This window comes from Trichosurus vulpecula, chromosome 3 (genome assembly GCF_011100635.1).
Source record: "Trichosurus vulpecula isolate mTriVul1 chromosome 3, mTriVul1.pri, whole genome shotgun sequence".
Lineage (NCBI taxonomy): Eukaryota > Metazoa > Chordata > Mammalia > Diprotodontia > Phalangeridae > Trichosurus > Trichosurus vulpecula.
This window is the reverse complement of record NC_050575.1, coordinates 421372265-421387079: the sequence shown is the minus strand read 5'-3', so window position 1 is coordinate 421387079 and position 14815 is coordinate 421372265.

The window sequence follows — 14815 nt, the reverse complement described above, 5'->3', positions numbered from 1 at the left end:
TTCCATGCCCATCATCTCCCCTGCACTGTGCCAAGTATTGGGCAGTGGGGGAGAAGCAGCCTGTTCACACAACTGCAGTAAACAGAGAGGGCCTCATGGAGGAGGGGGCCCTTGAGCTGAGCTCTGAAGGGAGCTAGGGCTTCCAGGAAACAGAAGCAAGGCCGAAGAGATTTTTGGTCATGGGGGGAAGGGGTGTCAGCCAGTGTGACATCATGGAATGTCATGTATAGAGAGCAGCAAGCAGCCCAATTGTACTGATCCTACAAGCAGTAGGGGTCACTTGAGTTCTTTGAGCAGGGCAGGGACCTGCGTTTTATGGCTGTCATTGGGCAGCTAGTCAGTGGACGGAGGCTGGGTACAAGGACCTAAATTAGGGGCCATGACAGGAGTCCAGGTGAGAAGTGAGGAGGATTTGTCCTATGGTGGGTGGCAGTGAAGGGGAGGGGGCCTCTGGGACTAATGTCAGGAAGGGTTGGGCACCTGGTTGCCTGAAAGTGAGGGGCATGACACTGAGGTTATGGAGGTGAGGGGCTGAGCCAGAGAACGTTCATTGGGAAAGATCCTGAACTGTTTTGGACATGATGAGTTGGAGGTACCCCATGGCACATCCTGGTGGAGATAGCCAGGTGCTTGGGAGATCTGACCTGGAGCTCAGGGGGGAGAGGGCAGGAGAAGGGCTTGTATTCTTGGAAGGTTTGCCTAGTGAAGATGGTTGAATTCATGGGAGCTGAGGGAATGGCCCAGAGAAAGAGGCCCAGCCCAGGACAGAGTCCTGGGTTAAATCCACGCATGGGGGTAGATGAGCATCTGGAAAAAAAGAAGTCAGAGAGGGAAGAAGATAGCTCCCGAAGAGCAGTGTCATGAAAACCGATGGAGTATGCAGGAGAGCCCAGCCTGGGAACTGCCGAGGTCTGCAAAAACCCAAGGATTTTGTGAGAGACAATGGGGAGAGCAGGGAAGCAGCAGACAGTGAAGCAGAGGCAGCTGCTTCTAAAAGGGTCAGATGAGGGGCTTTCTTAAGAATGGGGCTATCAGAGCCAGACCACAGGTATAGGGGAGCTGGAAATTAGGGAGGAAGGGGTAATGGAAGAGGCTAGCTCCTTCCAAGCCTGCCTGGAGAGGGTGACGTTGAGAGCACCAGCTCTCCAAGGTCCTGGGCTCCCCCGGGCTTTGCTGATGGACCCCAGTTTAGCCTGTTTCTCCCAATGGCAAATCCTCTGCTTCCACACCTCCTGAAACTCTGCCAGCTTTCCTGACTGTGGCAGGAGCCAGCCTTTCCAAAAGCAGAAAGGTTTGAGGCCTAGAGATGGTCTCTCCCTTTCTCCTTTATTCCTCCCTCCCCTCGCCCCCCCCAACCCATGCCAGTCATTCTCTTCTGGCATCCCTGCCTGGAGGCTACTTGCTTCTGAGTCCGGGTCTGGATTCCATCCCCCAGTGCTGAGGGAAGCCCCCCCGCTGCCACTGGCCTGGCTCCTGCCCTGTGCCATTGGCCAGACCCCGGCAATGTTGCCTTATTTGGCTGCAGGAAACCTTTTGTGCTGCACAGCCCTGTTAGGGGTCTCTCTCCTTAGATTTCAAGGGTGTTCCCATCCGTACACTGGGTGGTTTGCTCTGGCCGTGGCTGCTTCAGTGTATTACTTCCCGTTTATCTGATGCAGCATATAATGGGACAGGCAAGGAAGGTGAAGAGATGAGGCTCCTCAAAACTCAGGATAAACCTCCAAGGCCCAAAACTAAGGGATGGAGAAGGTCTGAGGAAAAGCCAGTTCATTTAGTGAGAAGTTCCTGGTAACTTTGGAAGCTGCAGTTTCTGTCAAGTGGAGAGAAAAGCATGTGACTGGTTGGGGAAGAGAAGAGAGGAGTAAGGGACCTGGGACTGCAAGGGATTCAAGGGTAGCTGTGAGGAATCTTCTGGAGGGTTGTATAGGGAGGAACACCAAGAAACCCCACTTTGAATCATAGCTCTACAGCAATGTAGCACCGGCACCAGCTGCTGCTGCCTTCTTGTATAGCTGTGCAGCAGAGGGCTGTGACAACGGAGGAGCCCTGTCACCAGGCTGGGCTCAAGAGGAAGCCTGCACATTCTAACTGCCCCCAAGGTTCCCACTCAGAGGCCAAGAGACAGCAGCAGATCACGGCATCCTGGAGAAGGAAGAGCTCCCACACACATCCAATTGGTCCGGGCCTCAACAAAACCCCCTCTATGACCTCAATAAGGGATCATCCAGCTTTTAGGACAGGGAACTCACTACTCCCCCTGGGCTGCCTATTCCATTGCAGGTCAGTTCAAATTATTAGCAAGTTCTAATGGATTGAAATCTGACTCCTTATAACTTCAACGCTTATCGGTCCTAGATATCTCCCCTGGAGAAGAGCAGAACGTCCCATCCTCCCAAAAGGTGGCCTTTCAGACATTTGAAGTTAGCAATCCCTTCCACCTTAAAACTTCTCTTTTCCAGGGTAAATATCTCCTGTTCCTTCCACCAGTCCACATATGGTGTGGCTTTGAGAGTCCCCCTCAGCACAGCCTCATTAAGGGAGCCTATTAAGGGAGCAGAATCCTGAAATGCCTAAGGGAAGGAATCCCTACCGTTGGCATCCTGGGGCTGGCTTCCAGTAGGTGTGAGTTTCTAATATTTGGTCAGAAATCTGGGTAGGAATTGTCTGTCAAGTATTTGAAACAATCCCTCTCTGTCTCTCCCCCTCCCCCTCCCTTATAGGAAAAAAAATGCTGCTTCCTCTCCCACTCATTCTGCGATAAGGAGGCCGCTTCCTCAGGCCCTAAGGCATGTGGAGTGGATTTGTGTGCATGGATGGCCCGTTTCATACGCTCCTGGAGCATCTATTCAGGTTGTGATCACTTTCCCATCCTGTCCTCCCATGCCATCCTCATGAGAGGCAAACCCAGAAGTCACCAGAGCAGGGTCTGAGTCTTCAAGCCAGGGCCACTTGTTGACAATGGTGCTGACCCCAAGTGGACTAGTCTGCCTCTGGACCCTCTGGTTCCCCCTCAGCAGAGGCGAGGAAGCAAAGGCTGGGTGGCTGCTCCTCAGGGATTCTGTAGAAGGGATTCTCTCTCTGGTATTGGATAAACTAGGAAGACAGCCTCTGAGATCCCAGCTCACTCGTTTCTTAGCTAGGTAACTTAGATATGCTTTCCAAGGCTTGGTTCCCTCATCTATAAAGAGCAGTAAAGAGCTCTGTCCTGCCCACCTCGGAGGATGTCCTAAGTACCGAGGTATCTAATTCAAGAGCTCTATGATCTCATAGTTGAGTGAGTGCAGAGCTGATGCCCCGGTGACTGTGGCCTTCCCGCCCATGGCTCTATGGTGTTGTTTTCAATCTATTATCTTTCTGTCCCACTCCTACCCTCTCCCACACTAGGAAAGAAGAAATTATATAAAAGATTCTATAAAAGATAAAAAAAAAGAAAAGAAAAGAAAAAAAGCATAGTTAAAAAAATTAAAAAGGACCAAAACACCAGTTTAGCAAAACTAAGCAAAATATTAAGAGTGAGACAATACATGACTTATTCATAGGCTTACAGACATAGAAATCAAAGAGACCTTATAAGCCATCAAGTCCAGCCCCCTTTGGATAAGGAAACTAAGTCTGACACAGATGAAGTGATAAACTCTAGAACGTTATACAACTAGCAAATTTCTGAGGCAAGACTTGAACATGTATTTGTTACTATAGGTCCAACTCTCTATCTGTTATGTCACTCAGTTTCATCTACTCTCCTACCTCTGCAATAAAGGTTGAAAGGTCAAAAAAAAAGATTTGCAACAAATAGGCAAGCACATTGGCCATGTGCCATGTATGTGGGCATGCCTTCCTGCAAATCCTCCACAGGAGACCTCCCCAGTACACCAGAGGCTGTCCCCTGGTTCTTTTGAGATCTCTGAGATTTCATAAAACCAATGGGAGAACTTACATAAAACTGCTTTGAAATTGTTAAGGCTTAATACAAAGTCTAGGTGGCATAATCATTGGCCTCTGAATGGTACACAAGACACTGCCCTGTGAGCCTTGCTTCTCCACCTGAAGTACCCTTCTCCTGCCTTTCCAAATCCCTCCATCCCCTCAGGGCCCAAGTCAAGGTTGTCTTCCATTAATCCTTTCCCAGTGGCTCCAGCCAACACTGACCTTTGGATTCCAAAGACAGCCCCTTCCCACCTCCCAGTCTAGGATCTTGGACTTTGTCTCTAATTAGTCTTGCCTCTCAATTAGAGTGTGAGCTTCAGGAGGGTAAAACCAGTTTCCCCCACATCCCTGGTGATATACAAAGCCAGTCAGAGCCAATACCTGGCCTCAAGGGACTCCTCCTAATCTGGAGAAGGCCAGAACTAGGGGGAAATGGATTTCTTGTCTACCCCAGGGTAGCTGGCCCTGGCTCACTTCTTGTTTTCCTTTATGCTGGGTCAGAGTTCAAAGAGATGGCAGCTGTGGCGATAAAGTCAGCATGTACCCTAAATCACAGAATCCTCTCATTGCAAGGGGCCTTCGAGGCTCATCAGTCCAACCACTTGACCCATACCAGAATCTCTTCTACAAGCTCTTCTATAATAGGTCACTTGGATGAAGGGAAGTTCAGTAGTCATCCTGGGCCCTTGCTGGACAGCTCTGGTTGTTAGAAAGTTTTTCATTTCATTGAGCTCAAATCTGTTCCTCTTGTTACTCCTGCCTTGGGGTCCTAGTGCCCCCTGGAGCCAAGCAGAATTAATCAGATCTTCTCTCTTCCTTCTGATACCTCTAAGTCCTGGGCTTTCCAGGCCAGGTCACCTGAGGTCCTTCAGCTGATGCTCACAGGACAAATGAATCCCTCTCTCCCCGCCACCCCTGCACACACACACACACACACACATATCACTCTGATGGTCTAACATAAGTCCGTCTCCAGCTTGTCAAAGTCCTTTTTAAAATATGTCATCCCAAACCAGACCCAGCACTCTGGATTTGCTCTGGCCAAGCCAGAGAACAGTAGGCTGGATCAACCCCATTATCAGGGACAGTAAGTCTTGTCATCAATGCTCTTTTTAAGGCTTCCAAGACATTTATGCCATCTCTTTTGAGCCTCATGATGACCCCATGAGATACCTGGACCTATATATGAAATATAAGGAATGGACCTGAAGTCAGGAAGACTTGGGTTTGAATCCTGTTTAGAAGCTCCTGGGCAAGTTACTTCATCCATCTGACTCTGGGGTTTTGTCTCTGTAAAACAGCATAAGAAAAGCTCGGTTGTACATAGAGCTCAAGATGGAAGCCAAATCCTGGGTTCAGAAGCTGGCTCTGCCACTTACTACTTGCATGACTTGGGGCAATCGCTTTATTTCCCATCTATAAAATGGGTGGGTTGGACCAGATGGCCTCTGCAGTCCCTTCTAGCCCTGAATCTATGACCCCAGTGAGCCTGTACGGAACTGTCAGGTCTACAAAGCACTTTGTGCACGTCACCTCCTTGGGTCCTCACAACCACCCTGGGATGGTAGGTGCTATGACTAGTCCCATTTTATGGAAGAAACTTACCAGGCTCAGGTTCATACAGCTGGTCAAGTTGTGGAATGTGGACATGGATAGAGCACTGGGGCTGGAGCCAGGAAGACCTGCCTAAGACCCTTATGAGCAGTTTGATCCTAGACAAGTCACTTAACCTCTTGCCTCCGTTTCCTCATCAATGAGGTGGGGGTAATAGCAGCACCTACCTTGAGAGTGGTTTGCGAAGGCCAAATGAACATTAAAGTTCTCTGCAAACCTAGAGGCAGAATATCATAAACTCGTTGGCTGGGAGGGACCCGAATCCAGGCCCCTCCTGTGACAGGTGAGAAAGTGGAAGTTGAGAGTGTGGGTGACTTGGCTGGAGTGTCTGGGGCAGGATCTGAACTCAGGGCTTCCTGCGCACTCAGGACCACCCCGCCTAGTGGCCATGTTTCTCCATCTTTCCAGTCAATAGAAGGCTCTCCCTCCCTTGTTCAGAGCCCTCCACTTCTCTCATGTCTCTTAATGCCTAAGATAGTCTTGTTTGGGGAGGGGAGGGTGGAGGAGAGAGGGAACCACAACACAGAGTTAGCTGGGACAGCTCTGCAGCCCTTTTCAGCAAGCAGCCTCCCTGGGCAGGCTCGAGTGCTGACACGGTGCCCAGGCATCCTAAATTTCCTTCCTCTCCCAACCACTATCTTCTCCTGGCCCTGAGTGCCCTAGCCAGCATGGGCACTCTGCAGCAATGGCCCATCCTCCAACCCCGGCTCAAGGAAATAAAACAATAAGCCGGTCCAATTCTGGCTGTGCCCTTGGGTTGGGACAGTCCAGCCAGCCTTGAGCCAATGCCCTAGAAATGGCCTTCCTGAGTAAAACTCAGGCCTGACCTAGGCAAGAAAATGGTTGTCCCGGTGTGTGTGAGCCTGTGTATCAGCTGGCCTGTCTGACAGCTCTGTGGGAAGAGGGGGAGAAGAGGAAGGGGCTATAGGTTTTTTTCTTTTTAACTCCTTTTAATTCTTGTAAGTTGAGGCTGTTCTACGGGATGGTTCCCTGGGAGGAGGAGAAGGGGTAGATTGGAAAATGTAGGGCAGGGGAAACAAAAGATATCCACAAAATGTTTTTTAAGAAAGAAAAAAGATGGAAGAAGATAGGTATACATGAAAGAGAAAGAGACAGAGACACAGAGACCCAAAAGCAGAGACAGCAAAACAGACCAAAGAAAAGAAAGACACAAAGAAGGAGAGACAGAGAAATGAACAGAGAGAAGAAAGAGAGGGAGAGAAGGGAAGGAAGGAGTAGATTGATAGATGATAGAAAAGCAAGCATGTATTAACTGCTTACTATATACCAAGCACTATTCGAAGTGCTAGGGATATAAGTACAAACAAGCAAGCTGGCTCTAGCTTTCGAAGCGTTTACATTCTAACAGCATATAAAGGGGTGTTGGAAAGCCATGGGCTGGGGCTAGGAGAATGCCAAGACCGCCAAGAAGTAGGGTACAGTCCTGGGAGCTAGCAAGAGAAGGCCAAAGCTCGCCTCTGCGAGTCAGAGGGATGGGAAATGGAATGGAAAGTTCCCACGACGACTAAGACGGGCAGAGAGCATGTGGCCGGGTGTGGAGAAGATGATGGAGCAGTGGTCCACTTCAAGCTGGCAAAGATGCCGAGAGGAGAAAGCAGTCCAAGGCTGTATGGTGGTTGGGTGGGGAGGGCAAAGAGGAGTGGAAAGGCATTAGTTCTGTTTGTCTGGAACAGCAGCATGTGAAGAGGCTGGAAAGAGAGGTTGGAGCACAATGACGGGAGGTCTCGGGTGCCATGCTACAGAGTTTGCACTTTCAAAGAGGAATTTGACTGTTCTTGGTACAGTAGTGATAGGGTCAGGTGTGAGCAGGCTCATTAGCAGCATCAAGGAGAGGCTGGAGGATCATTCATCTTCAATTTCTCCTTCACCCCCATCCCCAAATCCAATCAATCACCATGGTCTATGAATTTTATTTAGCTCTTTATGCAATGTTCTTAACAGCCATTCAAGTCATCTTCCTAATGTATGGTCTACCCCTGTCTCACCCCTGCTCAAAAACTTTGAGTGGTTCCCTGGGGACAAGCTCCTTGCCCTGGCATTCAAGGCCCTTCGTGAATCTGCCCTTCAATGTTCTTTGCCAGACCTCATACATCACTCTCTTTTACATACTTTCCCTCCAACTAAACTGGACTTGCCATCCCCCATTCACTTCCAGCCCTTTCCTGTTTCCAGGCCTTCACTCAAGCTGTTTTTCATGCTTGCTAGTTGGGCAATCCATAGGCACTCTCTATGGACAAGGGATGGCAACAGATCTCCCTCTGAGGCCCAGGGGAGCTGCTGCAGCTTCCCCAGAAAGTCTCCCCAATGCCTCAAGCTAGCTGGGGTCCTTCCCTCACAATTTTCCAGACCACCAGGGACCTCTCCTTTGCACTTGATTCCCATCTGTAGGACTGATCTTGATGTACACGACTTATCACGCCATTAGGTTGTAAGCTTCTAGGGGGGAGGACTCCTGTCTCATCTCATCCTTGTATCGCTAGCCCTGGCCAGGGGGCTTTACACATGGATGCTGCCTAATGAATGTTTGTTGAACTAAATTGAACTCTCTATGCCTATTCCCCCACAAAAGACCTTGTCCTAACCACCCCCACTTCCTCTTCCACCAATCCTATTCACTTCTGCCTTGTGACAGAGAAGTGAGGGTGAGTGGGTGGGAGGGCCACTTCTGCAGAGATATATTCCTTAAATGTGTAGGGAGGGATCCCAAATGCCACTAACTTTCCTCCAATGAATAAGGCTGGTACCAGAGAAAGCAAGCAGTTACACCCTCCTACACCAGGGGCCTAAACTGGGTGGGCCCTTGGAATGACTGGATCTATTCCTTTTTTTAGAAATCTTTATCTATTTTCTGTTTTTGCTTCACCATCATGTCCAAATAGATTCCTCCCTACTCCCTTGCTCAGAGAACCTTCACACTTAACAAAAAACAAAAGAGAGGAAAAAAAGGCTTTTTAACAAAATTAATCAATCCATCAGTCAGATAGTATATGAAATATTCCTTGGCCACAGTCCCCAACCTCTGCAAAGAAGAGAGAGAGGGGTTTTTCAAGTTTTCTCTGGAGCCACGATAAGTCATTAGAATAACACAGCATTCAGGCTGGTTTAGGATTTTTTTGGTGTATGTTCCCCAGTGACATGACTTTAGTCATGGTACATATTAGTTTCCTGGTTCTGCTTTCGTCATCAGGTCATCTGATGGTCTTCCTAGATTTCTCTGTATTCATCAGGCTCTTTATTTCTTAATATAGCATTTTACAGAGATTGTCTTATTTGTTCCCCACACAGACCCAGTGAGATGGTCAGTCAGGCAGTCAGCAAACATTTCTTAAGTTCCTCCTATGTGCCAGTCACTGTGCTAAGTACTTAGGATACAAAAAAAAGGCCACAGACAGTCCCTGCCTTTGGAAAGCTTACAATCAAAGGCAGGTGATATTCTCACCCCATTCTAAAACTGGGGAAATTGAGACTGAAAGAAGCCTAGTGACTTTGCCAAGGTCCAGGCAGCTACTGAGTGTCTGAGGAAAGATGTAAATTTGTCTTCCTGATGCCAAGTCCAGTTACCAAAATTCATGTACCAAAACTTGCTTGCCCATTCATTAACTGAAGGGCATCTACTTTGTTTCCCTTTCTGTACTTGAGGCAGCTTTTTGGCAGAGTGGAGGCCTGAAGTCAGGAAGACTTGAGTTCAAATTTAGGCTCACTAGCTGTGTGATCCTGGGCAGATCATATAACCCCTCTCTCCCTCAGTTTCCTTATCAATAAAATGGGGATAATACTGGCACCTACCTCCCCGGGTTGTTGTGAGATAATATTTATAAAGCACTTGGCATATAGGAAATGCCTTGTAAATGTTTGTTAGCTGTTATCATTATTATTAATTACTACTACCTCCAAATGCGCTACTATAACTAGTTTGGTGTATATGGGGTCTTTCCTTCTATCTTTGACCTCCTTGGGTTGTATTTTTAGCAGTAGGACCTCTGCTTTGGATATTTGTGTGACCTTCTTAACATAATTCCAAATTGCTTTCCAGTCTGGTTGGAGTAATTCCCAGCTCCATCAACAATGTATTGACATGTCTGTCTTTGCCCAGCCCCTCCAACAGTAACTATCCCCCCTCTTAGACATCTCTACCAATTTGCACCCAATGTGACTCAGATGCTATGGAATGACCCCACATAAATCATGATAGCACCCATTTCTGTAGGAGTCTGAGGAGACAGATCAAGGAAGGTCTGTGACATAAGCACCTACTATGTGTCAAGTGCTATGTGAGGCAGACAAAAACAAGGAGTTTATATTTTGTCAGGAAAAACAACATAAGGGGTAATTAAATATAAAATATTTCCAAAATAAATACAAGGTGAGTGGAAAGGACAGGAAGCATGAGGGAAAACCCTGGGGGCTGGGATCAATATAAGGAAAACCTCATCTCCAAAGTGCTCATGCAGAGCTTGGAAGGAAAATCAGGATTCTCTGAGATGGGCATGAGGAGGGAAGGTGTCCAAGGAAAGGGAGACAATGAATGGGAGAACTCCCTCATGCCTCTGCTTGGGTTGACCAGAAGGAACAACCTTGCCTAGCTTCCAGGGGGTCCTTTCTCCTGCTAATGAAGAGAAGGAGGAGGAGCTCCTTTAGAGCTTAGGGATTTACAAAGTACTTCCCTCAAAACCACATAATGATGTAGTGGGTGCTAGCCATGATCCCCACTTTAGAGATGAAGAAACTGAGACTCAGAGGGTTAAGTGACTTGTCTAAGGTCACACCACTAGTGAGCATCAGAACTAGACAGGAAAGGAGGGCTGATGGAGCAGTATGACACCAGAAAGGAATTGAGGGGCAGGGGGAGAGCAGAAATAGGTAGAGAATTGTTCCCAAAGGGAAAGGTAGGGACTGCCAAGCCAAGCTTGGAGATGAGCAGCCAGAATCCAGAGGTGCCAGGAGGCATAAGGGGGGTGGAGTCCAAGCTTGGTCCCAGCTCTGCCACTGCCTCTGAGTGATCTCAGCCAAGTGACCAAGTCTCTGGACCTTAATTTCTTCATCCACAAAATGAGAGAGAACTAGGTCACACCCGAAGTCCTTTCCAGTCCCTAAATCTATGAGTCTATGATTTTGAACTTAAGACAGAAGAATGGAATGCACAGATTGGAATGTGCCCAGCTTTCTGGACATGTCCCAAATCCTTGTCTGAATAAGAAGAAGAAAGGGGGAAGGGAAAGAGCATTTTTATATAGCACCTACTATGTGCCAAGCACTGGACTAAGCACTGTGCTGAAATTACCTCATTTGCCCCTCAAACAATCCTGGTAGGTAGGTACTATTATCATTCCCATTTAACAGTTGGGAAAAAACTAAGGTAAATAGAGGTTTGAGGGACTTGCCCAAGGTCACATAACCAGGAAGTTTCTGAGAACAGATTTTTTTCTTTTTAAAAAAAATAAATTTATTATTTATTTACTTTTAACATTCTTTTCTTTTTCAGTTTCTAGTTCCAGATTCTCTCCATCCCTCCCCCCACCCACCCATGGAGAAAGTAAGTAATAGGCTATCAAGTATACTTATGAAATCATGTAAAACATATTTCCACATTAGCCATGTACCCTAAAGAAGCAAGAAAAATAAAGTGAGAAAATAGTAGTCCAATTAGCACTCCCAAATCGTCAGTTTTCTGTCCAGAGGCAGATGGCATTTTCTCACCATGGGCCCTTTGGATTTGTCTTGGATCACTGAATGGATCAGAATAGCCTAGACTTTCAGAGTTGATCATCATTCCGACGTTGCTGTTACTGCGCACAGCAATCTCCCAGTTCTTCTCCATTCAGCCGGCATCACTTCATATAGGTCCTGCCAGGTTTTTCTGAAACCAGCCCCTCATCATTTCTTACAGCACAATCATATTCCATCACAATCACATGTCACAAGCCATTCTCCAATTGATGGGCATCCCTTCAGTTTCCAATTCTTTGCCACTACAAAAAGAGCTCCTATTTTTGTACATAATAGTCCTTTTTCTTTTTATCTCTTCTGATCTCTTTTCTTTGACCTAGTAGTAGTATTGCTGGGTCAAAGGGTTTGCACAATTTTCTAGCCCTTTGGGCATCGTTCCAGATTGTTCTCAGGAATGGTTGGATCAGTTTGCTACTCCACCAACGATTCATTAGTTTACCTATTTTTCCCTCATCCCCTCCAGTATTTGTCATTTCTGATAGGTGTGAGGTGGTACTCAGGCTGGATTATAACTCAGGTCTTCCTGACCCCAGGGCCAACACTCAGTCCACCACCACCTGCTAGTTTGGGGACTGTTCTGATGCATCTAAGATCATAGAATAGGGATGGGGACTGTCCCTAGATTTCACTGGCATGGGGAACTTCCCAGGTGAGGAAACTCCCTCCACCCATGCCAGTTGGTACTGTCTCTCCAGCTTCCAGATAGTTCTCACTTTAGATTATGCAGACCTTTACTTAAAGGGCTTTTTGCAAAATTTGAATTTGCCCAAGGCATGAAGGGGGCCAGTGAAGGGGGCAGGAATATGGTTCAAGGACACATGGGAGCCAGGGACAGAAAAAGAAGAGCAGGTGAAGGAACAAGTAGTCTAGGGCCAGGCTCATGGGGGCCTGGCCAGAACTGAGAGGAAGAGCAGGGGATAGACGCAGACAGGAGAGAACCCATGACGTGGGCCAGGGACAGATTTGAAGTACCCAAGAATGACAGAAGACAGACATGTGGGGAGTGGCAGGAGTGGGCACTGGAGGTCTCAAGCCAAACCCCCAATCCCTGATGGTGTTTTGGGGTGATCTCAAGCCAAGCCCCCAATCTCTGGTGGTTTTGAGGGGATCTCAAGGCAAGCACCCAATCCCTGGTGGTGTTTTGGGGGTTCTAAAGCCAAGCCCCCAATCTCTGGTGGTGTTTTGGAGGGATCTCAAGTCAAGCCTCCAATCCCTGGTGGTGTTTTTTTGGTGGAGGGAGCACAGAATACCTAAGTCAGGGACAGTAGCGGAAAGAGAGAGCACAGTGCTGGACAGGAAAGCTAACATTGGTGGTCTTTTGGAATGCAGATTTCTTTCAGAAATCTTTATGTAAAGTTGAATTTGTGTAGAATGAGCACTGTCTGTTCTAGCCTTAAAGAGTTGCTGATGGCACTGGGACATTGAGAGACTGGTCCAGAGACCCACAACCAGGATACGTCCCGGGCTGAACGTACACTCAGATCGACACGGCTTCAAGACAAGCTCCACCCACTAGGCCCCATGCCTCTCCCATATGTTAGTTATCTCTTAGGCTGTCTAAGCCACAAAGATGTTGAGGATTTTGGCACATTAGAAAGACCACTCCCTCGAGTTGGAGTCAGAAGCCCAGATTTCAGTCTCAGCCCCACGACTTTCTAGCTGTATGAGCCTTGGTCCTTCCCCTCCGCTGAGCCTCCGGCACTCCCATAGGGTTACTCTGAATAAATATTTGTTGACAATCAGGTGGGCTAGCATAAGCATCGGAATGCCTGGTATCATTTTTCAGAGGAATAAAGTGGGGCCTCTAGAGGTTAACTGAGACAGCGCCTCACCTCTGGAGCCTTGGGGCTCCTCTGGAAGAGGAGACAATGAATAGAAGAAGTAGAGTCCAGCGAGCAGAGCTTTGTAAGTGGAGCCATTGAAAGGAAGAGCAGTAGCTCAGGGCTCGGAAGAATAGAGTCCTTGTTCTCCATTCCTGGAGGCTCTGAGTTGGGGGTGTCGTCCCCTCTGCCTGGCCCCGGCCTCAGCCACCCCCTCCCAACCCTCCAGCCGGTGCTGCAGAACTTCATATCTCTGTATCACCTCCTTAAAAAGGCTAGGAACTCTTCTGCTGGAGGCCACACTGCTGACAGAGCCCACTAATTCAGTTTGATTCAATAAACACTTATTAATCACCTACTATGTGCCAGGACTCATGCTGAACCCTAGGAAAAAATTAAAAATCAATCAGTTCTTGCCCTCAGGGAGCTTCATTCAACTAAAGGGGAGGGGGATATGCAACATGCATAGATAAAGTGGCCTCCTAAATTGAGCTTTAGAGGCAAACAGGGATTATAAGAGGCTGAAGAAATCAATTCTATAGCTGAGGAACCATCTCTGCAAAGGCCCAGAGGTAGGAAAGTCCCTCAGGGAGTAGTGAGCAGACCAATTTGACTGGATGAAGAGGGTACATGAATGGGATTAAGAGGAAGGAAGATCTGTCCAGTAACTTGTAGCCAGATTGTCAGTCAGTAAATAAGCATTTGTTAGCACCTGGGGGCCACCTGCAGTCATCCCGATCTCTGGCCACTGGACCCAGATGGCTCTGGAGGAGAAAGCCTCCCTCACTTAAATCCAATTCACATGCATGTCATGGCATCAACTGCCTGACCTCCCCTTCAGGAACGAAGGACAAACAAGAACCACAATTTCTCAGCAGCTAGTGTGTGCCAGGCACTGGGGAGGTGGGGGGGGGGGGGAGGGCGCAGTACAAAAGAAGGAAAAAGACAGTCCTCGCCCTGAAGGAGCTTACAGTCCAATGGGGAAGGCACCATGCAAATATTATATGCAAGCTATTGAGAGGGTAGGTTGAGGTTATTCAGCAGAGGGAAGGTTCTAGAATTCCTGTAGGACATGGGATTATAGTTAGGACTTGAAGGAAGCCAGGGAAAATGCCTGGAGCAGAGAGATGAAGGGTCTTTTTCAAGGGAAAGTACAAGGCAAGGACTAGGATGTAAGAAGCCTGGAAAGGTAGGAGGGGGCCAGGTTATGAAGGGCTTTGAATGCCAAACAGAGCATTTTGTATTTGCTCCTGGAGGTAATAAGGAGCCAGTGGAGTTTACTGAGTAGGGGAGAAACAAGATGAAACCTTAACTTTAGGAAAATCATTCTGGTGACTGAATGGAGATGAACTGGACAGGGGGCAGACTTGAGGCAGCAGACCACCAGCAGCTATTTCTATAATCCAGGCATGAGGCTATGACAGCCTACACCAGTCACCTGCACCAGTGTCACAGGACAGAAGGGAGTGTATTCAAGAGAGCCTGCAAAGGTAAAAATCACCGACCTTGGCAACAGCTTGGATAGAGGAGGAGAGCTGTAGTGAGGAGTCCAGGATAACTCCCAGCTTGGGAGCCGGAGGGATGGGAGAATGGCATTGCCCTCTGCAATAATAGGAAACGCAGGAGGGGACAAGGGTTTGGGCAAAAGATAATGAATTCAGGTTCCGACCACTGGGTTTGAAATGTCTGCTGCTCATCCAGCTTGA